At 39.4% G+C, this 24,001-nt stretch overlaps 1 protein-coding gene and 1 long non-coding RNA gene across 2 annotated transcripts in view; both read right to left on the bottom strand.

The window, feature by feature from the left end:
* COL4A6 (collagen type IV alpha 6 chain) overlaps positions 1 to 24,001 on the bottom strand; it is a 119,773-nt gene that overhangs the window by 43,850 nt on the left and 51,922 nt on the right. The window lies entirely within an intron of this gene.
* On the bottom strand, positions 830 to 10,389 carry LOC138110463 (uncharacterized). Its single transcript, XR_011150937.1, has 3 exons — positions 10,126 to 10,389; positions 2,498 to 2,635; positions 830 to 1,461 (listed from the first exon to the last, which is right to left on the bottom strand). It is a non-coding gene; the product is annotated as an uncharacterized lncRNA (long non-coding RNA).

Below are 24,001 nucleotides of genomic sequence, written 5' to 3' on the forward strand. Positions count from 1 at the left end.
TCTGCTGCAGGTGGCTCTGAGAAATATATCTAGACTGGGGAGTATAAGACCAGCAACTACACCTTCTGCTTGTGTTTGGATGAGCAGCGCTCTGACAGAATTATTAAACACATTCTCTGTGATTTCAGGGCCCACAGCTAAAAAGCTCTCTCCTGCCTTAGTGCCCTACAAGAAAGATTTTAACAGCACTTGAAGATTTTGTCCAGTGCCTTAGAGTGTCACTAAAGCATAAGGACACAGTAAAGTGCTTCTAATCTCTCTGATAATGTGATTATGCCATGATAATCAGGCTCTCAAGAATTCCCACTGTTTCTTTTGAAGCCTGTGTGGATGGAAATCATGTTTTCTATGCTGAAACAAAGGACTTGCCTTCACTGCTAAAAAAGCAGCATTTTTCATCACTCAGCAGCACTCCCATGAACTGTTCCAAGATGAGAGCATTATAAAGAGCAGGCACGGTGGCATGCAGGAGAAATTCGAGGATAACAGCACAATGAAGACTCAGGTTTTACCATAAGGTAAACTTACAGAGTTCAGTGCCAGGTGGAATTTCTGTCTGACCTCAACGAGCTTACTTAGTCTTTACTGTGCTTTGGCACCGGGATTGCTCTTACTTATCCAAAGGATAAAAAGAATAAAACATCTCTTAGCAGTGAGAACAAGCTGAAATATAAAATGTGGATGACATCAAACAAAAACTACAATGAATCAACAGAGCTCCCTATTTTAAATCTTTAATGTTTAACATATATAGTACAGTAACCTGCAAAAAAGCCATTAGTAATTAATGTAAGCAGTATCGTTTTGGTTTCCCAGCTGCATGACAATTGTTTTTAAAAAGAGGAAAATTATAGAATGCTAATAACACCAAGCAATAACAAAGCCAATGAAATTACTGTGACTTGTGAATGTTCTCTCAAATGCTCACTAGAATTTCATTTATTTGAAAGCTATGACCTGCATTCTCAAACATATTTGTGCACCAGGCTTTTATAATGCAGCAGCAATAAATGAGATGCCTGTCTGTCTGTAATGAAGATGATGCTGGTAAAAATAGCATTATTTTTTCATATACTTGGGCATTTTCATGGGTAATTTTGGATTCTGACCAAGTTTGCATCACAAGTTCAGCACGAATCATATGCATCTGTTCAGCTCATATCCATTGCAAACCATTACAAATACACAGCTGGCTCAGACATTCAGCTTTCCATTCTCAATGTGTGGTAAGCGAGAGCAAAAAATGCCTGGAAAAGGAACCTCCCGTTGCTTCTGAGTCACCATACTGCAGAAGGAGGTAAAACCAAACAGCCTGAAAGTGTAATTTGATGGCAGTGTCTTTCAAGATGGAAAAGGTTCTGCAACATGTATCTTCTTCCTTATACCCCTTTAATTCATCTGCATCCCAGGATGCCATGAGGAAAGGCTTGTACGATGGGTAATGATGGGGCCCCTCTGCTGCTGCACAATCAAACACATCACAATTTCTCTATTGTCCCTACCCCTTTTGCCAACTCTAATACCCCACATAAATTTTCACCCACTGAAGCAGAGCTGCTACATGTAGCACTGCAAATTCCAAACGGTCTTTTATTTCCCATTGCCTCTGTGAGCTTGGAGAATAAAGTGCAAATCTATTTGATTTGCCACTGTGCAAAAGAACACACGTGGAAGTGGTATGGAACCATTGGACAATGCCCCTTTATTTCAGGGATGAAAAAACAAGCACATACTTACTTGGGGAGCAATTCTACTGGCCTAAGTCACTGTCAAATACCAACACAGTGATTCATCACCATAAAGGACACTGGAACCCACTAAGATAAATCTAGCAGCTCTGGTAACTAAGCAGAAAATACTACTGATCAGGAAGGGCAGAACTGATCTCTGCTTTTGTTAGTAAATTTGTAGACTGCCATATTTCAAGCAGCAAAGCACTATTTATTTTCAAAGCAAAATAAGGAGCCTGTGTATGAAAAGAGCAACTGAATTTAAATACACTCATGTTTTCTGAAACTAACACGATTACTTCTCTATGAGAATTCAGTGACCACATTTTTTAAAAGGGTCTTATTCACATTCGCTATTCCTTCACCCATTATTTCCCCCATAAAACATGTTTTATTGACACAAAAGATTGCTAGTGAAATATTTACTTCATGAGCAAATGCTTTGTAGCTTGAAGCATCTTATGCTTGTTTGATTTCATCAAGGTGAACCAAACAGCCAACCATTAACTCATTATGGCCCTAAAAATTCATGTTCTCATATACTGCACACTCTAAGCCTGAAACTTATAAGGAAGATCTATGTACCCGATTCCCATGTTCATACAGGACAGCCTGTACAAGGGACTGGTCCCTCAAATGCTCTTTGACACACACAAATTGCATTTTCCATTTAAACCATGACATTCTCTCTGATGAGAGACACCAGGTTACAAAAGCGGACACAGGAATCCTGCCGAGCTCGGGTGAGGGGTCTGTCGGTGACTTACCAGTGCAAGGCAGCCGTCTCCACTGTGAGCAGCACAGCCTTGGGCCAGCCTTCAACCTTCCACCTCCATTTCCTCCCTTCTCCTCTTCGGTCTGCCCTGCCTTCACAGCAAGATTCCTGCAGCAGTGGTTTTCTCTTGCTAGACAGTGAGTGGAACAACAGAGTCCTGCTCTCAACTGGGGCCCCACAGTTCTACTGTAATAATAATAATTACTGATGAAAACCCCTTCACTATTTTCCTAAATTACAGGTCAGGTATCCAGTGCCCTGCTCACATTCCAGAGTAAGTGATTATTCTCCCTACTGAAAAATGCTTTGTACTTTTAAAGAAAATTATTCCTCAGTTTTTCTTCTGAAAACTTAGGGGAAGTCCTGTTCAAAATGGCTTCTTTATTTCTGTCATAATTTACTGTTCCTCTTCACAGCTTTTTACCTACACAGCATGAGAATACACAAAACTGTATGTGCATGCAGAAATAATGGACCAGAAAAAAATCCTGTGCAACAACGATCCTGCTTCATTCAGCACCTTCCCAAAAATGTCATTGTTTGGGTTTTTTTCTGTTTTGTTGTCTGTTTAAGGAAAGATAGTAATTTTTTTTTTTTCATTTAATTTTAACAAAAGAGACAACTTTTTTCATGTACCATGTGAAATTCCTTAGTATCACAATGCCTTTCAGAAGTTTTCTGTTTATGCAAAGCAGCCCTTGGCATGCTCACACTGCCAACTGTCACGGCTGCTCTGGTCATCTCAGGACCAATCTTTTAGTGTAGTAATGAGCAACTGCAGGCTGGGTCTCACAACAATTTTCAATTTTAGTTAATGTGATAAACTCCATTTTCAGAAAATACTTCTGTTATTTCCACTAAGCCTGATTAGACATGACTGCAAGTAGAAAATCTAGGTGATAAAAAAACGTGTATGTATGTGTGTGTGTATATATATATGGTTTTACACCCTATTTTTTAACTGCCTAAAAAAATTAATGAAATCTGATTCCATAAATTATTTGATTAATGCCATATTTCAGTAACAAAGTTGCAATGGATGGTTTACCACATTATAAATACAGAACTGTATATGAACCCTAGAAAATTTTAAAGAATATCGTTATTTTAAAATTGGATATTTTTATCTAGGAAAAGTTTGTTCCTTAGAATGCTCGATTTCCAGTTACAAGTTTTCATGAAACATCCTGATCCAATCAATTCCACATATTTGCTATTCTATTTAAAACACACAAAGAGACCACATACTGTCATCTTTTTCCCCACCATGGACAATGCCAGGAGTGACTCAATATTAACTGAGAGCAATTATTCCATTTTATACTTCACAACTTTTTAAAGCAACTACAAAAAATGTGCAAAAGTCAAAAAGGATGACTTTAACTTTGATTGCTTTTTTGCTTTGATGTTGTGAAATGTCTGAGTTAGATAAGAAAGTAAGCTCATGTGGAAAGGTTCCAGGCCACAGAGAGCACAGATAACACGAAAGCCCCTTGTGGGCTGTAACATCTGCATGAGAGATGCACCACAAGTCGACAGCCTTCCCGTGCTGAGCTCCAGAGAGGAGGGGAGCCACATGTAACACCACAGCAATGATGGGCACTACAGGAACAGAAAGATTTTAGTCATGGGGATTTTTTAAAATAAAGAACAAGCAGCATGATTTACAAAGCAGAGTGATGATTTACATTGTATTTCAATTAAACAAATAACTGGTGTATGAAAATTATGAGCTAAAGCTTATTTTTAAGGAGCTACATTATCTATTTGAATTACATTTACTTGCCTTTTCCATGATCATCAGTCAGAATTATGCCTTTTTTTGAGCAGAAAAAAAGATGTGCAGAGACTAGATCCTGATGAATTGCATCCCAGAGTATCACCATAGCAGAGGTGATCACCCCTGAATCCCCAGCTTACCCACTGTTTGTTTAAGCCAATTGGCCATGAGCCTCAGGTGATAGGTGGTCGTCTGAGATGAAATTTGCTATTTGCCACAGCAAAAGCTTTTTTTGCTACCCTGACTGATATCTTTACAACCTTTTTGTGTTTTAAACTGGCAGAGCAATACAAGGTTCATACACAAATGGAGACAATTTATGTAGACAGCACATGAGACTGACAACGGGCACTCCTCTGAAATCATGCACATGTTTAAGCCTGAATTAGAGGCAGCTGAGAAAATGGGGCATGAAGGAGGAGGTGACATCGGCAGGAACTGCTCCTATATCTCATGGAGCTCTGGCACTACGTTACACTCATCAACATTCAAAAAAATAGGGCTTATATTGCAATACTCTATTATGAAATCTTAACAAAAATGCTGAAGCAAGTGAGGTCTAACTGACTTCAATTTACTTATGAACTAAGCTTTTTTTTTTATTATTTAACAAAAGAGCATAGTACAGCCAAAGATTTGAATGGTTTATGAGATTTTATGGTCTTTTGCAACCCCAGTTCATATTCTCTCCCTCAAGCCTTCAGTGCCTAATCTCTAAAAAATGTTTTAGAAAGCCTTTGCAGTTCCCCGACCTGTTCACATAGGACAGCAGCTGTCATAACATCTTCCTGCCCTTAATTGAAGAAAGAGAATTTCTGAGTATTGTGTACATGTCTTGACAGCAGAGTAAGTCCTGAGCTGAATTTTAATACAGAAGAATTAGTTATTTCAGAAGAAAACACAGGGTTCCCCTAGGACTTCTTTCCATTTTCCTGATAGCTGTACAGGAAAGCAGACAAGGTAGCATATGCAAAGTATTTTCCTCCCCAGGATGACAAGTCATCTCTGGAGAGAACATGGCAGTGGTAATGACCAAATGGCAGCTCCTTGGCAGTCAGCCTCCAAAAGGGGAGATGGGTAGAATGAAAAGTGAGGGTCACAGCCCCTCTCTCCCCTGGCTCTGGTTGCCATGAGTACATAAATGTGTACATGTGTGTCTCCAACCCATTTGGTAAGATCAAGCAAGTTACTGTTCACAAGACATTTAAAGGGGTTTTACTTAACTCATTACTGAGGAAGATACAACACTAACCATAGATATTAGACAAGTCTCCTGGGGAAAACAGATGTTGAATCATAGTAACTTCATGGGCAGCCACATCAGGACTGCCACCCACAAAACCACAGCTTCTGACTCTCCTTAAGATATACCCTACAACACACAACTTTCAGGGATCTGCTATGGGCTCATGAGGAAAGAAGAACAGGCAGTGTTGTGTTATTTTCCCTTCTACTTATCCCTAGCACCCCAGAGAACAAACCAAAAAAGCTCAATGTGTTTCTAAAGAACTCTTTAAGTGAACAGTGACAACGAACTTGCTCCCTCCCCCTCTGGCTGGCATTTCCAAGCAGCCTTCCTCATGGACTCAAGTGACAGAAGATTCATTGTTACAAAAAAATGTTGTCAGTAGAAAATTAGCTGTATTAAGTAGTGTACTGAACAAGGGAAATCCTGCCAGTGTCAGGCCTGTTAAGACTATTAAAAGGACATTGTATCTAGAAAGGCAGGGAGGGTTCAGCCACATGCTGAAGCCGAACAGACTCCAAACCTCCACAGGATCTGCTGTGTCCAGATCTGTTAATTTGCTTTGGGCTCCTCTCCAGTTCTTTCCTTACAACAAACCCATTTTTAAAAATTTCTAATTCCCCTTTGCAAGCAAAGGCTATGAAAAGTTAGTGCTTCCTCAGAGACTAAACAGGGATGTGGGCAAAGAGTAGATCTAGCAGGAAGTGACTGCCCGTAGCCAATACGCTATTCCTTAGCAGATAGGATGGTTTGGGCTTCCCTGTTGCACTGAGGGGCAGAGCTGCTGTCACACCCCACCCACACAGGCTCTGCCCATGGCAATCCTGGCTGCGCATGGAGAAAGGAACAGCTTCACTCTGTAAGAGCAGCAGGACTGGCACAGCTCAGCGGGCAACTCACGCTTCCACACACAGGGAGGGAGGGGAGGGAAGGGGAGGGGAGGAGAAGGGAACAGGGAACTGGTACAAAAAGACCAAAGTACCTCTCCAGTGGCTCACAATTTCTAATGCACCATTATACCTACACGTGACTACCTTCCTCTTTCTGCCTGGGAATTGGAAATCAAGCACAGTCAAGACATGTCCTGCTCCCCCAGTTGTGCAGAGATAAGGAGACAACTCAGAGATAAGGAACAGACCCAGAAGTGTGAGAGGAAGATAGGGAAAAGGAGCTACGGAAGCCCCTTCTGCTCTGTGGAAGAAACAGAGAGTTTTCCATTTCCCTCATGCTGTGGGAACAGAGATGTCCTCTTTTACCAGAACTTCCCCAAACATGAGATTTGACCAGTAAAGAAAGGAACAAAGATGAAGAAAACAGTAATGAAAAAGCAAGAACCCTTTGAGGTTTCCACGGACAGGAATAGTCACAGAGCTCTAGTGGTCACCCTTACCTTACATGATGCTTTCTTGGCCTTTCTAAAGGGCCTCATGCTGGAGACAAAAAGCAGGTCATGAATCCTTTAGAGCAACTTCACGCACTGAAGCTCTTTCTTGCAGTTTCACCTACAGATAAGCTATTCCCAGCTTTAGTTTCTATCAGCAACTAAACTAAGTTTCCAGCCTGATAATTTCCTGGCAATTATTCTGGGGAACTCATTTCCACAAGATGCATCTAAGACAAGCAATTTAAGAGTATTTTTACAGGAACAGCCCTACTGAGGGAAACACAGAGATGTACAAGAACAGTTGCAAAAATGTCAGTTAATGACTTCAAGCAAAGATTTGATGTCTCATGCACTTCTAGAAAGAAACCACCCATGAATCAACAGGAGCCAGGAAGAAGTTAAAGGGTACCAGTCTTTAGGACAATTATTTTGTGCTCACCAGCTGTGTTCCCTGCTAGGCACTGGAGTGGATAGGCAAGATCCTGCCCTAGTTTTTTCTGGGCTAGCAATAGGAATGTTCCCTCTCTTTGGAAAATTTTAGACCCAGATCTGGGGTATGCACTCTGGGCTAGGCTTATCCATACCCAGATTGCTGTGATGCCAAATCAGACCCATTTTTAAATTGTATTAAGGGACTGTAGAGGTTTGGTCATTCAATGAAATTTCACTCAGTAAAGTATCTATTTATTGATAGTGTAATAAGAGCAAAAAGTGATAATATACAACACATCTCAAAGGAGAGTGATCATTTTTTTCCATGGTAATTACTGTAGACCAAAACCTTCCCTCAAAGGATCATAACTGAGGATCATTTTAATGGAGATGTCAAAATATTATATTAATTCATTAATTAGCAGCAGTACCTCTACTGAAGCTATTACTTCCCTATTTTTCACACTTCTTACAGAAGTTTCCTCTGTTGCTGTCAACCATCTCACAGTATTCCAGCTAAAACAGAACAACTTATCTTGGTTTCAATGCTGCAAAATTAACAACTAAGAGAACAATCTTTATATTTAACAGCTTGTCTTTGAATCGCCATAAAAGGTGCTCAGTCTTTTCTTACTACTCTTTGTGTATCAGCAGATATTCTAGTCAGTAATGTAGCTGCTCATATCAATGACATTTGTCTTACTGCATTTTGCAATAAATTAAATATCGAGGTGAATTTGTTGCAGACACTACTTAATAGTAACTAAAGTAATACAGATCTCTTCATATTTGGAATAAAACATAGCTGTGGTTTTCAGTTGGTAGTAACATCATAATTAAATAAAACTTTTCAATTATTGTTATTGTGTTCTCTGTTTCTGCAGAATGTTAAGTGAATCATTAGAATATGAACAATAGAGATTTGGATCCCTAGCGTAACATTGGTATTCTAAAAGCAGATTTAAATGCCTGTATCCATTTATGCTTCTAGGAGTTTCTCTCAATTTGGCTCAAATTCCTCAGAGAAAAAGTGTGTAAAATGCTGAGATAACTGAATCTAAAACCTGAACCTTTCTTCTAGCTTAGCTAGCAATCCAACTCACAGCCTAACCTATTCTGGACAACAATCTTATGACTGCTTTTTTGGCTCACTTTTATCATACTGGATTGTTCTATTATTTTTCTAATCTAATTATTCTATTACATTTCACTGTTACACAGAAAATGTGTATCTCTAAATTGCCATAAGTTAAGCAGTGTTCCAGAAAAACAATCTTGTCTTTTTCCCTTTGTTCTTACTGCTGCATTACTATGTCCCTTCCCCTGTCCAATATCCAGTGTTTGTGCTATTACAACCAAATTAGTGCTTAGTACAATGTAAATCTGAAAGCAAGTCTGAGCCTGGAATCTGATACATGCAGCATGACTACCTCTAAGACCTACTACCATATCATGTATAACACTAATCATGTAGTGAATAAAGTAGCCTGTTTTTTTTAAAAAGAAAAGAAAGCCACAAAACAAACAACAAAAAAAAATGTCCCTCTACACATTAAAAAAAAAATCCATTTTAGTTACCAGACCGTGTTCCACATGCTAAACATTCTGTTTACAAGGGAGAAACACAGAAAAACTTCTCATTATGCACTAAGGTCATTCAGCCCCAAAGGATGCTTCTAGTTAGAAAGGCAGGCGGGGAAAGTAGGCCATGCACAGATCTGGCCAGTACAGGGTCAGCAGCAAACAATAGATTCCCTGCAAGCAGCTTCCCCTACATTTTGCCTCCCATAGCCTTCCCAGCATGTTCCTGGCACTTCAGAAAGGTCTGAGCGGCTTTCCTTGCACAGGGTTCTGCTAAAAGCAAAAGTATCTGTTGGAACAGATAATATTAGTCAAGATTTAAAACTCAGATGGGATCCATCTCATGCTTATTCAAGATAGCAGATTTAGAACAAAACCTCTTCCCAGAGACCTGTTACACAGCAGAGCTGAGGGGAGCTTTGCAAACATGTAAACAATTCACTTTAAAGGAAAAAATGAAGTCTGTGAATTCTCATCTATACATTGCTTGGAAACATACAGACCAAAGCAGGAGTGGAGAGTAGTAGACGTCTGCAAATCTACAAACATAACATTTGGAGAGATTCCAGTTATCTCTAGAGGCTTAAGCAGAGCGGGTCCAGGCAAAATTTTACTGCAGTGCCTGATAACATGAAGCGCCAGTCAGTCAGTGGCTGGTTTACTGGGCAGTGTCAGAGAATAAACTGCAATTAGTAAAAATAACTTCAAACCAAAGTCTAGGAGAGAAGAAAATAGAGGATTTTTCACTTGTCCTACAAGTGTTACATATTAATCAAGATAAGGATAGAAATGAACTTTTCACCCACTTGAATTCCCACTGGCTAAGGTATATAGAATAAATGATCAATGCCAATGTTGCTTGTCATCACATAAATTGTATGTTTAAGTCCTTGGACATTTACTACGTGGCTGTATTAACACTCCAAAAAGCTTCATTCATTTGTTGGTATAAACCACACTTCCAGTCTGCTTAATCTTTGACAGACAGGTCTCATTGTCCCCAAAATCCCTCACTACACAATACAACAAAGACTTAAATGACTCTGTAGGCCTGCTCTGCTACCCACACTGCTCTGCGCTTCCTGCCCATATATCCCTGGAATTCATGACCATGCAGATTACTAAACTACACACTAGGCCAGGGATTAAGCGTGGCTCTTTGTATGGGAGCATCTGAGGTCTGGAAGAAGATTTTACCTGTCACGGTCTGTGCTCACTGGGCCTTGATGAGACAGAAGGAAGCAGCGCTGCAGAAGATCACAAACACTGGTGTGTGATAATCAGCGATCTGTATATGATGACAGGATAACCTGACTGGGGCTGTCCAGCACACAGGTCTCAGCAGCTTTACACAGACAATAACCAGCCTACTATATCCAAATCAGCTCAGCAGCTTCTTCCTCCTCAAAATAAAAAGTGAAAGCATTCCCTGTTCTGATGGATGGCAAGCCAGAAAATGGCCTTCACTGCACCCAGGAGAACTGAAAAGTCTAAGGGTTAGGAATGTATCCTGCAGTTAAGCAAACATGCCAACAAGACCAAGGGAGGGGTATGGTAGCTCATCAGTTGTTTTAATTTAGCTGCTAATCAAAGCTGCAATTGCTTCTGATTGTTTTCAGAATGCTTTAAAGTTACATATCTAAAAGAATTAAAAATAAAACCAAGGAAAAAAGGCCTGAAGTAACAGCATAAATTTAAACATCTTAAGGATATTGCATGCCTTTTATCCATTGCTTTTCACTTGAAAAAACAGAAGCCTTTAGTAGGCCTTAATCTTTATGTCGAGATGAGACTGAGGAGAGTAAAGTAGTCTTTACCCCACTGTAACTCACAGAGGGCTGGCAAAGCCAAGCTTTGGCTAAGTCTGTTTAGTAGTTCAGAAGTTACTGTGACTGGTACAGTATAATGATGGAAATCAGGAAAAGTCTGTAGAGAGACACCACATTTTACAAAAACAAGGTATTTGCCTTTTTATTTTTTTAAGTGATAGTAGGCATTAAATTTTTTTTGCTTTTCTCCTCTTTGCATACATAGTCTTCATTTCTAATAGCAAATACTGACATCCCCCAGGTTTTATTAATTTTTTGATGTAGCCATAGTGTTCTGAAAGATAATACTGTTTTTCTCATGGTATTTTGCACTCACTTGGAGTACAGTGAATGACAGGCATTATCTAAGGTCTGAAAGATCCAGAGTCCACAGCATAGCCACTTCTACAGATTTGTTTCAGACAGCAAACTCTGCTAAAAATAACAAATGGGGACCAGGGACCAGCACACCACAATACAGTGATGCTTTAGTTCAACATCATCCTGTTACATCAAAGAGTAGTGTTACTACATGCCAACATGATGACATGTCATTTTAGAGAAACCAAAACTGTCTCAGATCTGCAAATAGCCTCCTCGCAGCTCATAAAAAAATGCAACCCCCCAGAAACCCTGGGATGACAAGTACTGGAAGCGGATCTGGTCTGCACAGACTCAGCAGGACTCTTTGGAAGTTGCTGCCAGTGCTCCTTTTGCAGCCAGAACAGCCACTGTTGAGCTACACAAACTACTCTAAGCCCTTTCCCTAGAGCCATCAGCCAGGGAACAACCATTTGACTGCCATTTGAGAAAAAAAGCAAAGCATACTTTAAAAGAATAGAGAAAAAAAGAATCCTCTATTGATCACTGCTGCAAACTGGCTTTGTATTTCCCTTCTTCCTGCACTGACTCCAATTTCAGTTAAACCACAGCTAGCTACAGCAGTGTTTTTCCATAGGATATTTTTTAAAGCCTCACACTATGCTGCATGGCGTGCACCAAACTGTGCCCTCAGCCCACACATACATCCCACCCTTCACACACTAGGCTAAATTCTTGATAATCCCCATAGGTATTTATACCAGCCTCTCTTTTAGTCAGCAAGAACAGCAAAACAGTGAACTGGATCAATGAACACACATTCACTTCTACAGAGTTTTAGATCACATAAAGGCTTTGGTATCTTCTCAGTGACATCCCTACAGACAGAGGATGGCTGCAGTGAAGTACAGCCTTGATGTCAGGGACAGGCATCACTCCTTCACTGCCACTGCTCTTGACAACGCAGCCAATCTTCGCTTGGCTGAATCAGCATCAATAGAAATGTTGTCTTATATCTGCCACTGATTGGAAATGCCAGCTCTGCAAGTGTCTGCCAACCAAAGCCTGAGAGGAATCATGCCTCTGAGGAAGGCTGAAGAATCAAGGTTTAAAAGCAGAATAAAAGAAAAATAATCTGAGAAATGAAAGGAGATAATGTTAGGAAGTACAGAGGAGGCACAACTGTACTGTCCACCTTCAGTTTATAGCACAGGTTGAAGAGTACACACGAGGGAAGCCCACAAAAGTCAACAAACAGTCCTACATGTAGAGTCCTTGTTTCCAATGTGAAACTAAGCAGCAAGGATGTGCATCAGAGACTGTTGCTGGTTGCTTATTATGTCATTCTGGTGGCCACCTCCTTGATCTTACTGCTGCTGCAAATGGTAAATCCAAGAGACAGACCCACAGATGCTGAGCTGCAGTTCCACAGGTGGTCATGGGAAAGGCAGGCTGCAGAGCCCGGCTTTCATTTTCCCTGTTCTCACAGAGGACATGCCCAAGCACAGGACTTGCATCCTGAACACCAGGATTTTACCTGAGTCTCAAAAGCTGCATCATCATCTCTTTACTTCCCAGAAATATTTTTCCACTGACACAAGTAAAACTGCAGTGTCAGAGCTCCTATCGGTCAACTGGAATAACAGCTATTTTATCCTGGGGAAGTGAAATTTAACTATCCAGAAACTTTTGCCTTTGCTGAACAAATAAAAGAAAAGAAAAATATATTTTCCTTGTCTTTGCAATATTAGATGCAGCAGCAAGTGGGGAAGAAATCTGGGACTCCTATTCTTAAGATTGTGATTACCAGTATCAAATCAACATTATTTAGATAGATTTTTTTCTACTACATCTTTTAGTAGATTTTTATCTACTACATCATTCTAGTGCTAAGAGCTCATACGGTATTTGTTAAAGAAACAATTGACTATTAGCACCAACTATTTTTTCTCCTCCACTACAGCAATATGTGAAGTGCACATCCTTTTCCAAGTACCAGCAGCTTCAAAGACTTTTTTTGGTAAGTATCTCCAAATCTAGCAACCTTCCATGAAAGCAAGACAGATCAGATCCCCCCCTGTATTTAGCAGGCCAGCACTCAGAAAGACAACACTATCTTAAAGGTATTTTGTACCACTGACTGTAAGTCAACCTAAATTATGTGGTCTACATACATTCAGTCATCCAATAAAGGTCAAATTAGCGACCTATCTTTCTCTAAATTAAATAAAAGAATGCTAGATCTTGATCCACGCTGTGATGATTAGAAACAGGACATTCCACAGAGTCATGTGGTGCTTTTATGGCTCCTTAACTCTGTTGAGAGCCTGCATGATCTGAGAGCACAGTCACCCAGTCAGGTATGGCCAGCTGGCTGCTGCCCCACTCCACCCCAAGCCCAGAGACAGCTCCAGGGCAGAGGCCTCTTGAACTCAATTGCTTGAATCAGACTGCATCAAGATACTCTCAGGCTCTTGTTCATTGAGTGTCTTATCCTTCAACTTTGCTTGTGTGTATATTGGGAATGTTTTATTTTAATTAAATTGAGGATCCATTAAATGAATCTTTAATTGTCCCTGTTATGTCTGCAGTGAACACGAAAGCCAAATGCTCCACAGTTGAACACAGACAAAAATCCAGATCTGCCCTTATGTCCAGCTAGTTTGGGATCATTCCATGGTTTTGTCCCAGCTGTGTGCTTTCCTTAAAATCAGGACATTTAGTGCTTAGAAGAAAAGTTCTTTGGTGCAAGGCTTTTTTTATTGTTTATACAAAGTACAACTGATCCTGATGTGTAACTGAGGCCCCAGGCCCTGCTGTACTATAAATATTGAAAACAATCATCAGACCAAAGAAACTAGAGTCTCTGCACAAATGCTTCTTTTAAAATACGATCCAGTTGGATGGTGTCGTCCAATTCTGCCGGAAATAGTGTTTTACTCCCACATTAACATAGCTCTTACAGGACAGATATATTTCTAATTTACTGGAATAAATTGATTCTTCTACAGAGATGGTGTAAGAAATCTCTGTAGTACTTCTAATAGCATGCAAGTTCAGTGCAAGGAAAAAGTAATCAAGTGATAAATAAAGAAAAACTAATTATTCAAAACAAAATTTCTTCCACAATTAAATTTTCTGTTTAGGTTTCAACACAAAAGTAATGGGAAAATCCAGTATTTTTTCACTGATTTATCAGCAAAATAGTATCTCAAACAGTACCTCATGTGGAAAGAACCTTAAAAACTAAACTAAGCAGACAATTTGTAAATATATTTTTTGTTTGGTCTGGAATACAAATTTTACACAGCACATACAACTCTTAAATCCTATCCAAACAATCCTTTGCCCCTCAGCGACAAAGTAGATTTTAAGAGTACATACCTAGAAATTTAGATTTTATTTACTTCCAAAACTTGTGCAAAATATTTGGAAATTAATTTAAACATAGGAAGCATTAGCTCAGAATCAGCAGGAAAAAAGCAAAGCACGTTGTTAGTCAGAGCCACATTTCATTACTTCTTCATCTTGCAAGAATAAGGCTCCTTCACTCTTGTAAGACAGTAGTTAAAACATTAACTCCTGTAAAGCTGAAATGAGCTCAAATGCTGTATGTTTAGCAAAAATTAGCAAAATCTACTAGTTCTGACAAGCAGTGCTTGCTATGGTTTTTGGAAACCCTCCAAAGTGTGTAACTTCAATAGCTAGTTGTGTTTAGGAGGGAGTTTCTGATATGCAGTGACACTGAGGAGCAAGCAAACTAGATCCTACAAACGTGTAAATTGTTCACAGGCCATTTATATTCAAAGCTGCCCGAGACCCCAGGCCACTACACTCAAGAGAAATAGCTAAAGGTCTTCTATGTTCACATCTCATGGCGAAGTGAGCAGATACCTGTTGGAGGTGAGTGCTGATCAGACAAGTTCTTGCTGATTTGTGAAATGACTGGACAGCATCAACATTTCCAGTGTTGAGCAAGATGAGAGAGCACATTAAAAGCCACTGGCGATGGCTTAAAAGTAGTGCTCCCCAGCTTCTCCAATAAAATGCACAGCCTAGGATGACTACACGTAAATAACCAGCTTCCAACTTTGTTTAGCTGTCGCTTTCATTCTACAAGTGAAGCTTTTCACTCACACTTCTGTAGTTTCAAGAACATTAAGGTTTTAAAATGTTTCTTCCAGGGGGTACAACTGTTAAATAGACAGGGAATCAGTGTTTCCACACCAAGAGCCTGGATTATCCTCTGCAAAATAAGTTTGGGCTATTCTTTTCTGCTTTCTGCCTGGACAGTCAAACTGTTCTCACTTCATCTCTACTTCTGGATATCGATTACATATGTGTAGTTACACCTAAATATGGAAAGTAAGGGTAGGTCTACAGCCTCTCTTAAAAAAAAAGAGGATACTTTACACAGCCAGCATACCTGAAATACTGTGATCCAGGATCCCATTCATTTACCATTTTTTGCACAAAGGTGAAGTAGCATCACCAAAGTCAGCCAAGTGACTTCTTAATCCTAGCAACTGGTTTTCACTATTGTAAAGAACAGTCCTCCAGCAAAGCTAAACCAGGAGAAACTGGTGTTCCTTTGATATTTCTGACACGGCTCTGAGAAGTGTAGAAATGCAGCAGAACAGAGTGAAATCAAGATCTGGTATTCAGGAATATTTTGTTACTCACAATTTTAGAAACGTACTTCTAGAACTGGTATTTCTTAATTTAAAACTCTCCTGCATGTACTTAATCTTTAATTGGAAAGCTGAAGCAAACTTTCCTTAAGACCTCACTAAAACCCAGGTGTTCTGGATCTTCCCAATACAACTATAGTATGAGATGGAAAGTAAACAGTCTAATCCATGTATAAATATTTAATAAGACACTTGAGTCTGCAGCAAAATGCAGCTAACTTAGTGTTCCCTCTTTAGAACGCAAACAGATTAGTTACATGACACAGTGTTAGTACAAACTTTCCTCAGCTATAAACACTTGCTGATGTATTTCACCAATAATGTAATGTATAGGAACAGAGGAAGGATTTACTCTGAAGAGTGCATGTGGAAAAGGTCCAGTTTCACAACCTGCTCTCACCTTTTGCCTTTTCCTGAAGCATCTCGAGAAGGTCCCTGTGCATTATTCTCCTTTCTACTGGCAAAGAGGAATATGAACCCAGTTAAAAATCAATGGCAGACACCAAGAGAAGATGCTGTTGTGCTTCATGTATCCCCACACAAAAATCTCAGCCTGAAGTCACAACAATTATTTCCTAAAGACAATTCAGATGTTTCCAAGAGCAGCCAAAAATTTTGACATTTTAAAAATGTACTTTTTCATCTTAGAAGGAACTTACAGTTTCTGTGTTACTCTTCTTCAGAAAAGGACCACTGAAAGGTGAGTGGCAATACATTTCCTCTCCCATTTCTTGTATTAATTCTATTCATCTTCAGTAAAATCAGACCATTTCTGTGTGGCCTTGTGATGAGATAGGATAAAAATACAGTTGTTCTCTCATAGCTTTTATGTATACAAGTTTTTGTATGCCAAAACCAGTAATATATTAAAACCACATTGGCCCCAGTGCTCCCTAATTAATCAAAGACTAAAGAGAGGCAGCTTCTTCACAGGGGGTATTTCTATGGCTGATCTGTTGAGGGAATGGAAAAGTAGCTACAAATCCCATGAAAGCATAAAGTCTCATAACTCTTCTGTTCACAGTTTACTTCACATCTATTTTCAGACTAACATTTCCACACATAAAATTAGTATATGAGAAATTATTTAAACTCTTTGTTGAAGTGAATCAACTTACATTTAATAATATGATCACTTGCCATTCAAAATTTTTCATTGTGTGTGCCCATGATTGAACTTAGATTCTAATGTTGCCAGAAATTGAAATTATAGTTATCAGGAACTGCAGTTGCCCTTTCACTAAGAGAATTTCCATCCTCAAACAGGGTGCCAGGCACTCCTCTGAGCTAAACTCCACCCATGTGCTCTGCCATTTTGAGTAGCAAACTTTTAAGACAGATCAACACTGTATTTTGAGCGTAGACCTGACTCCAAGTTGCAGCCTGTGCTTTGCTGGCACCCAGGCAGGCAGATGCAGGTGTCTGTGTAGCTGGAAGCGTTGGATAAGTTTGGGTGTACATTAAAGGAAAACTCCACACTCGCTCCCACGCAGCTTGGGAAGGACAGCTCCTTGTTCCCAGTCTGAACCACAGCACTCAACATCCCTTGCAATTCCACAGCACAGCCAGTGCGGGAAGCAGAAGCAGTTGCCCCTCTCTAAAAAACAGGAAAGGCAAAGTGAAGGGAGCTGTGGAGCTCCCTGCATCCCTGGTGACCTGAGCATTGACGTGCAAGCCACACTCCTGCCTTGGGGAGCCTCTGACCCATGCTCCTGCAGACATCCACACTGCCCTGGGACAAACAGCTCAGACCAGCAATACATGGAAATGGAAACAGTCACAGGAACATGAAACTGCTTTTCCAAGGTCCTTTTGCCAAGTCATCTATGGTTTTTATGGCCATAGTCTGAAGCACTGAAAGCAATTCTTATTAACATAGCAGGCTACCAAGATAATAACCACAGCTGTAGTATTAACAATGTGAAAACCACCCATTGCTTTCTTTTCAGTCTCTTAACAATTATCAAATAGGGAAATTATCAAATTACTTTTAATTACAAAATTAAAAATTACAAATTATCAAACACTTGTTTGTGCTCATATAGTTATTAGGCAAAAGCCAGTTGTACCATATGCTTTTCAGTATATAAGAAAAAAGTGATTTAAAAAATCCTACAAATAGGGCTTTAGACTTCAAGTCACATATTTTTAATCTATTAGGTAAGCCCAAAGAAGAAAGAGGAAATGTGAACCAAATGCTGAGTTTGTTAGTAAAGCATAAGCTAAAAAAATATATTTATATATGCCAGACGGTTCTTATCAGAGGTAAGTCAGTATTCCTCAAGATTCTTTATTTTTGTTTGTCACAGTTATCTGTTTCTATGTGCAGTTAAAACAGAGGAAATTTAATTAAGTGCAGATTTATTTAACAAGGATGTTATTTTTTTAATGAAACACATTCCCACTTCAATTTCCCTTGTGCCAAGAGATGTATTTATTGAAAAAGTGTAAGATGGAAGAAAATAATTATTTTTTAAACATTGACACATCATTAAAATGGGTACAACAAGCACCACAGTTGCTCACAAGTTGATAAGACATTTTATGAAATAACAATAAAAATCCCAAACCCACTTTGCAAGGGCAAGAAAACCACTGTTAAACACTTCTCATGAGGCACTGCAAGTGACAGTCTGGGAACAGGGCAGAATTGTGCTGCTTAGAGCAGAGGTCTGAAAAAGATCACATGTCTGGAGGTTCCAAAGAAGACTATTGCACAAGATGGAAGGATCATTCCATTTCCATACCCTTGAGGGACACACAGGTTGTTTTATTTTTACCCAGGGCAAACTATACTGTGATGCTGTAAAACCGGGAAAATCCCAGTGTTCCTCCCTTCCTCCTGCCCATTCCTGTTTGTCCATGTGCTGAAGAAAAAATCTTCACCTCTTCAGAGTAATTGATCTGATCAAAAACTCAACATTAGGAATTTGTGTGTGTTTCTAGCAGGCAGCTCACAGAACTGAAACCTCCTCCCAGGGTAACACCCTGCACTGGAACTCAGTGGAGCAGGATGAAGTTCTGAAATGAGACATTGACTCAGCATGGTCCCAGTTGAGTATCATTTGCAAAATGAAGTCTTGGTTTTGCAGAGGAGATCCAGTTTACAGAAAAGCGCTTCCTCCAGCTACAGCATCCTGCCAACACTATATGGAGCATTCATATAACTTTTCGAAACAAATGTGAAGAAAAATATGTCAGGAGGTACTTCCCTTGAAATTGCTTCTCTTACACAAATTTCACATGAAATTCATATAAATGGTTGTTTGAGCAGTCATTCTTAGAAGCCTGAAAGCAATTTGCTTTAAAGGTTTGAAAAATTAAATCCTGGCTTTCTTACAGATATTGGGAAGCCCCTCAATAACCAGTGGAACCCAGCTTTCCTCTTCAGTCCAGACTGGAGAGTTGATACTACTGATACACAATACAACAAAAGTGTGACAGAGCCAAGGCCCTGCTTACAGCAAATACTGTCTTAGCAAATGAAATAAACCTAAAGACATCTAAATGTGGAACATCTGACATGTGATTCGGCAAGAAAAAATAATGCAGAATACAGCATCTACATTAACTCTGTGAAGAAAACCCTGACTACTTTTTGTTACCCAGTGTACAAAATACAGCCACTGCAAGCAGAACTTCTATTCACCCAGATGTTCTCAGGAGTTAATGCAGATTCCAGCTGACAAAAGACAAGGGAATGGTTAAACTAGATTAGTTCAGGTTTTAGTCTTGATGTTAGAAAAACAAGTTTAATTACTTCACTGCTCTGGAAAAAATCTGGAGATAACACTTATGTCATTTATTGTTTCAAGAGAAAACATTAAATCTCAGGAAAATTTCCTTTAAGGTCCCAGAAACACTGATCCAAGCCTGCAAGGAATCACTGGGTGTCCTGTCCCATTGCTAGTTTTGTAATGCTTTTGGATTTACAACTCAAGTACAGCTGGAGTTATACAGTGAATGACCACCTGCTGCCTTGATTTTGCATGCAGACTTTAATTCTTTATTTTGAATTTGCTGTGAGACAAGCTGGGCTATATTTCCACTGCTAAGGATATTCCAAAGGTTGACACCTTCCAAAAACATTTTGTCCCCTTAGGAAGATATGCCCTAATTAAAATGAGACAAGACAACCTCTTCTGCTATCTTCTCTATCAAATGTCTCTGAGTTTGGAGAGAAAAAGTATTCCAGAAGAAGTGATCAACTGTTTTCAGAGGTCCTTATTAAGTAGTACAGAAAGCTAACTTTTTAGAGTTTCGTATCAAAATATTTTCTGTTAAGTCACCTATTTTCCTGAAAATACAGTTAAGTAAGCAACAGATTTCTTAACTAAAACTTGAAGAAACATATAACTAATGTAATTGTCACAGAGTGAAAGCACTTTGGAGCATCTACTTTCTCCTACTGTATGTTTGTAACTGCCCTGCACTGCAGGACTTCCCCCATCTCAGCTGGATCCTCAGTCATTAGTCATCACAATAAAAGAAATGAGACAACAACATCATGTAGGTATTCAGAACACACAACACAGTATCAAGGGAAATGAAGCTATACAAAGAAGAAACAAAACTTGTTCAAAAATTTTCTAGAAAATACCTATTACCTATTTCTCATATAAAAACATCCTGATTCACATTCCAGCTGTTCCTAGATAATTAACGATGCCAGGGTAAGCAGTCCTCAGTATATTTGGGGAGTGACATTAACCAGTGTTTCTAGTGAGATTGCTGGTACGCCTGCACTGTGACCCCCAGGAAGGGCTGAGGGGAAGCATTCCTTCACCACTCCAAACCAGTGGGAGCCAGTGTGCTGTGCAGGTCCCATGGAGTATCTGTCAAAGTGTTCAACAATTGTTCAAAGGCTACAACTTCTGCACTTTCGAGAGTGATATCATTGTTCATCAACCCGAACTGCCACCACTGCAGTTAACAGTTCAAGTTACAAATAATAAAATCACTATAAACAAAAAAAACCCCATCCCACTTTACTGAACAGGATTATTTATGTATCTTGCAACTCTCAGGGATAGGATGCCCAGACTCAAAACAATTCTTCAGTTCTATGACCTACATTCACTAGCACAGAGGTAAAGTCTGAAAATTGCTGTATGTAGTGACTTTGCCTTCCAGAGCATGGGCTCTGCATGTGTACACTCCAGGAGCTTACAGTTCTTATGAACACCAAAATCTACTCCCTAAGTGTAGCAGTTGCAGTAAACAGCTATGGCAAGAATACCCTGGCTGATGCATTTCTTTTTTTTCCTTCATTTAGAACTTTTTATTCTGTTTTTAGAAGCTGATAGGAAATAGAACTATCCAGACACACAAGTAGGCAGATGGTGCCAGTCTGGCAATAGAGATAGAAACAGAACAAATTTGGTCTTCACAGGGATTTTCCACTCTGCTAAAACATATCCCAGCTTCAGAAGCAGGTGAACAGAACACAGCTCAGCTATAAAGCAGAACGAATTCTCCTGCACTCTTCCAGCAGATTATCATGGATGTGAACACAAATCTAAGAGATCTGTCTTAAGAGATGGTGACTTTATAGAACTTTGAAAAACAAAATATAGTGCAGAATTGCACCACCCCTAGTGCTAAACACTAGGTACTAAAAATTCTTCCTTTACCATACACTGAGAATTCAGCACACGCTGAGTCATTTTATTAGACAGCTTTCTTTGATCATGTAAAAGAAGTATCATCAGTCTTTAAAACAAGACAACCAGATGTTTCTTTTTAATAGTCCTTCAAAACTTGTGTGCTATTTGCACTGTATTTATTATGGATCAAACCCAGAAATTTTAAAATTATTTTAACTTTTTGTTTATTAGCTTTGGCAACACTCAGTTGTAATGTTAATTCTTTAAAAAAGACCCCAAAAAAACCCTTCCAAAAATCACCTATTATGAACAAGGACATTTGCATCTATGCTACTTTTCAGACTGCTAAAACGTTTCTATTTCCAAAACAAGTAGCTGGATGAGATACCTCATAAAACTCACAGTATCCCATTCTTACTACAGTCACCTCTTCCCTCCAAATTTGTTTTTTATGTTGGCAACTCCACAGAAGGTCAAAGAGTATGTAATATGTCACCCATCAAATCAGGACAGTTGCAAAAAATATCCTTGTTCTATCAATGGATTAATTAATGGACTGATTAAAGAGCAACAGCTAGAATGTCTCTAATCAACTGCTCAAAAGGAGGAGACTGGCAAACACCTGAGTATTCCTCCTATTTCTGCAGAATAAGGTCAAGGGAAAGGTTATTCAATTTACATTTATACACAGATTCTCAGCCAGACTACTCTGTATCCTACATATTATTAATTCTTCTCCTATTCCCACTATGCTCTGTTATTTGGATGCTGCTTTATTTGTTAAAAAAAAAAAAAAAAAAAGGCGCCATCATTCTCTTTTATTTCTTTCTTTCATTTTCTTCACCATCAAGTGTTCAGAAAGTCGGCCCTAACATTTTGCTGGACACCAGCAAACATGTTCCTCATTCACAAGGAGACAGCTTCTCCCCATTTTCCTTGCCTATCACCAATGAGCAATGTCTAACCTGTTCTCCTATCTCCTAAAATCTCCCATCTCCTATCAGGAAGAGCTACGATTCACACAAAAAATACTGCACATATTTCCTGGAAAACAGGTATTTACAGCTAGCCTGAGAGACCTATGCATTCAGTTTTACTTCCTACTAATTGGCACTCCAGCCTCTTCTACCACTACAAACACAGTTTTGCCTGGTTAGCCATCTTCATTGTGGGCTCCCTCTGGCTGCAGGCTCCATGACTGGCGTACTTCCTGCCTATCTGTTGCCTAATTAAGTTTTCTTTGTAGTAATCCCTGCTGTCGGCTGTTTTCCTGGCTCATGACCTGGCTAACCTGACTGTCAGCCAAATCTCTTCTAACTGGGCCTTGCTCACAGATTGGTTCTGTGATCCTTCTGTTTCCGAGGCTGACTTACCCAAGGGATCACACTGGAAATCTCTGTCACACCTTTCACTTGCTGCCAGCGGAAACTCTTTTAAAAAGACTCTTGTTTCTGCAAAGGGCACCTCTTCTCATTTTAAGAGGCTTAAAAAATAATTAGTACCTGGAATATTCTGAAATAATCACAGTTAGAAGATGGGCAAGTTTTAGAATGGGGTGAGATGAAAGAGCCATGAGAAATGAGGTATTTAAGAGAACTTAAACTGGACAAAAAGACACTAAGACATATTCTAGGTGGTGAGCACTATACACGAGTTTTATAGAATGTACTGGAAGAAAATGCCAGTTGGGTAATTTCAAGGCAGGATGTAAGTTACCCCTTCTTGTCTATCAAATGCTTGGAAAGTCTTGTGCTGTTTCTCAGATGTAAGAAGGCATCAAAAATTTCTCTTCAACACCATTGCAGGAATAATTGCAGAAAATTCTACAGCTTTTGTTAGGCTAAAGCCCAACCAGCCAATTATATGTTTCAAAGACTCACGATAACATTTGTTTTTCTTGTCCTGGGCAGGACACTAAAGAGTTTATCTTCCTGCAGGAATTATTAGTATTCTTTCTGACCTCAAGGTGGAGTGGCTGACAGAAAATAATTTTAAGAATATTTACAATTCTTCTCCTATGAATAAGAAATATAAAAATGAATGAGAATAAGAAATATAAATGAATAAGAAATATAAAATTAAGTGAATAAATGAATAAACAAGAGAAATTGAAAGGTTGATGCTAGTCCTATTCTAAGGAGTTATGTGGCAAGTAAAACATCACTCATCAAAGCCTTCATTCTATGGCCAAGAAAGACAACAATTTTTATAAAGAAAGAATGTAGATATATGTGTTTTTATTATCCAGTACTTAGGAAGCTGAGGGGGTCTGTACTAGGAAACTCTTGCTGAACTCTCTGCTTCGTCCATATGGATCAAATCTGCAACACAACTTATCACTTCTGGTCTTGGAGAAAGTGCCACAGATACAAAGTTAGAACAGCAGGTCGGTTGTGGCAAGGCTCCAAAGAGCGAGAGACAAGGCTGGTCTGGTTCTGTCTTCCCATCTGCCTACACACCTAAAAGGAAATCAGTGGGAGTGATGGTGCTGCCTTCAAGGGAAACAGCACGTTCCTTGTGCAGGTTAGCAGTGGTAGCCATGGCAGCTCGTACAAACAAGAAATGATACAGCTCCTATTCCCAGGGCAACATGCCTGCACCCTCAGCTCACAGTGCCAGCAACAGAGCAGAGAATCACGAAGTATCT

This window comes from Aphelocoma coerulescens, chromosome 4A, assembly GCF_041296385.1.
Source record: "Aphelocoma coerulescens isolate FSJ_1873_10779 chromosome 4A, UR_Acoe_1.0, whole genome shotgun sequence".
NCBI lineage: Eukaryota > Metazoa > Chordata > Aves > Passeriformes > Corvidae > Aphelocoma > Aphelocoma coerulescens.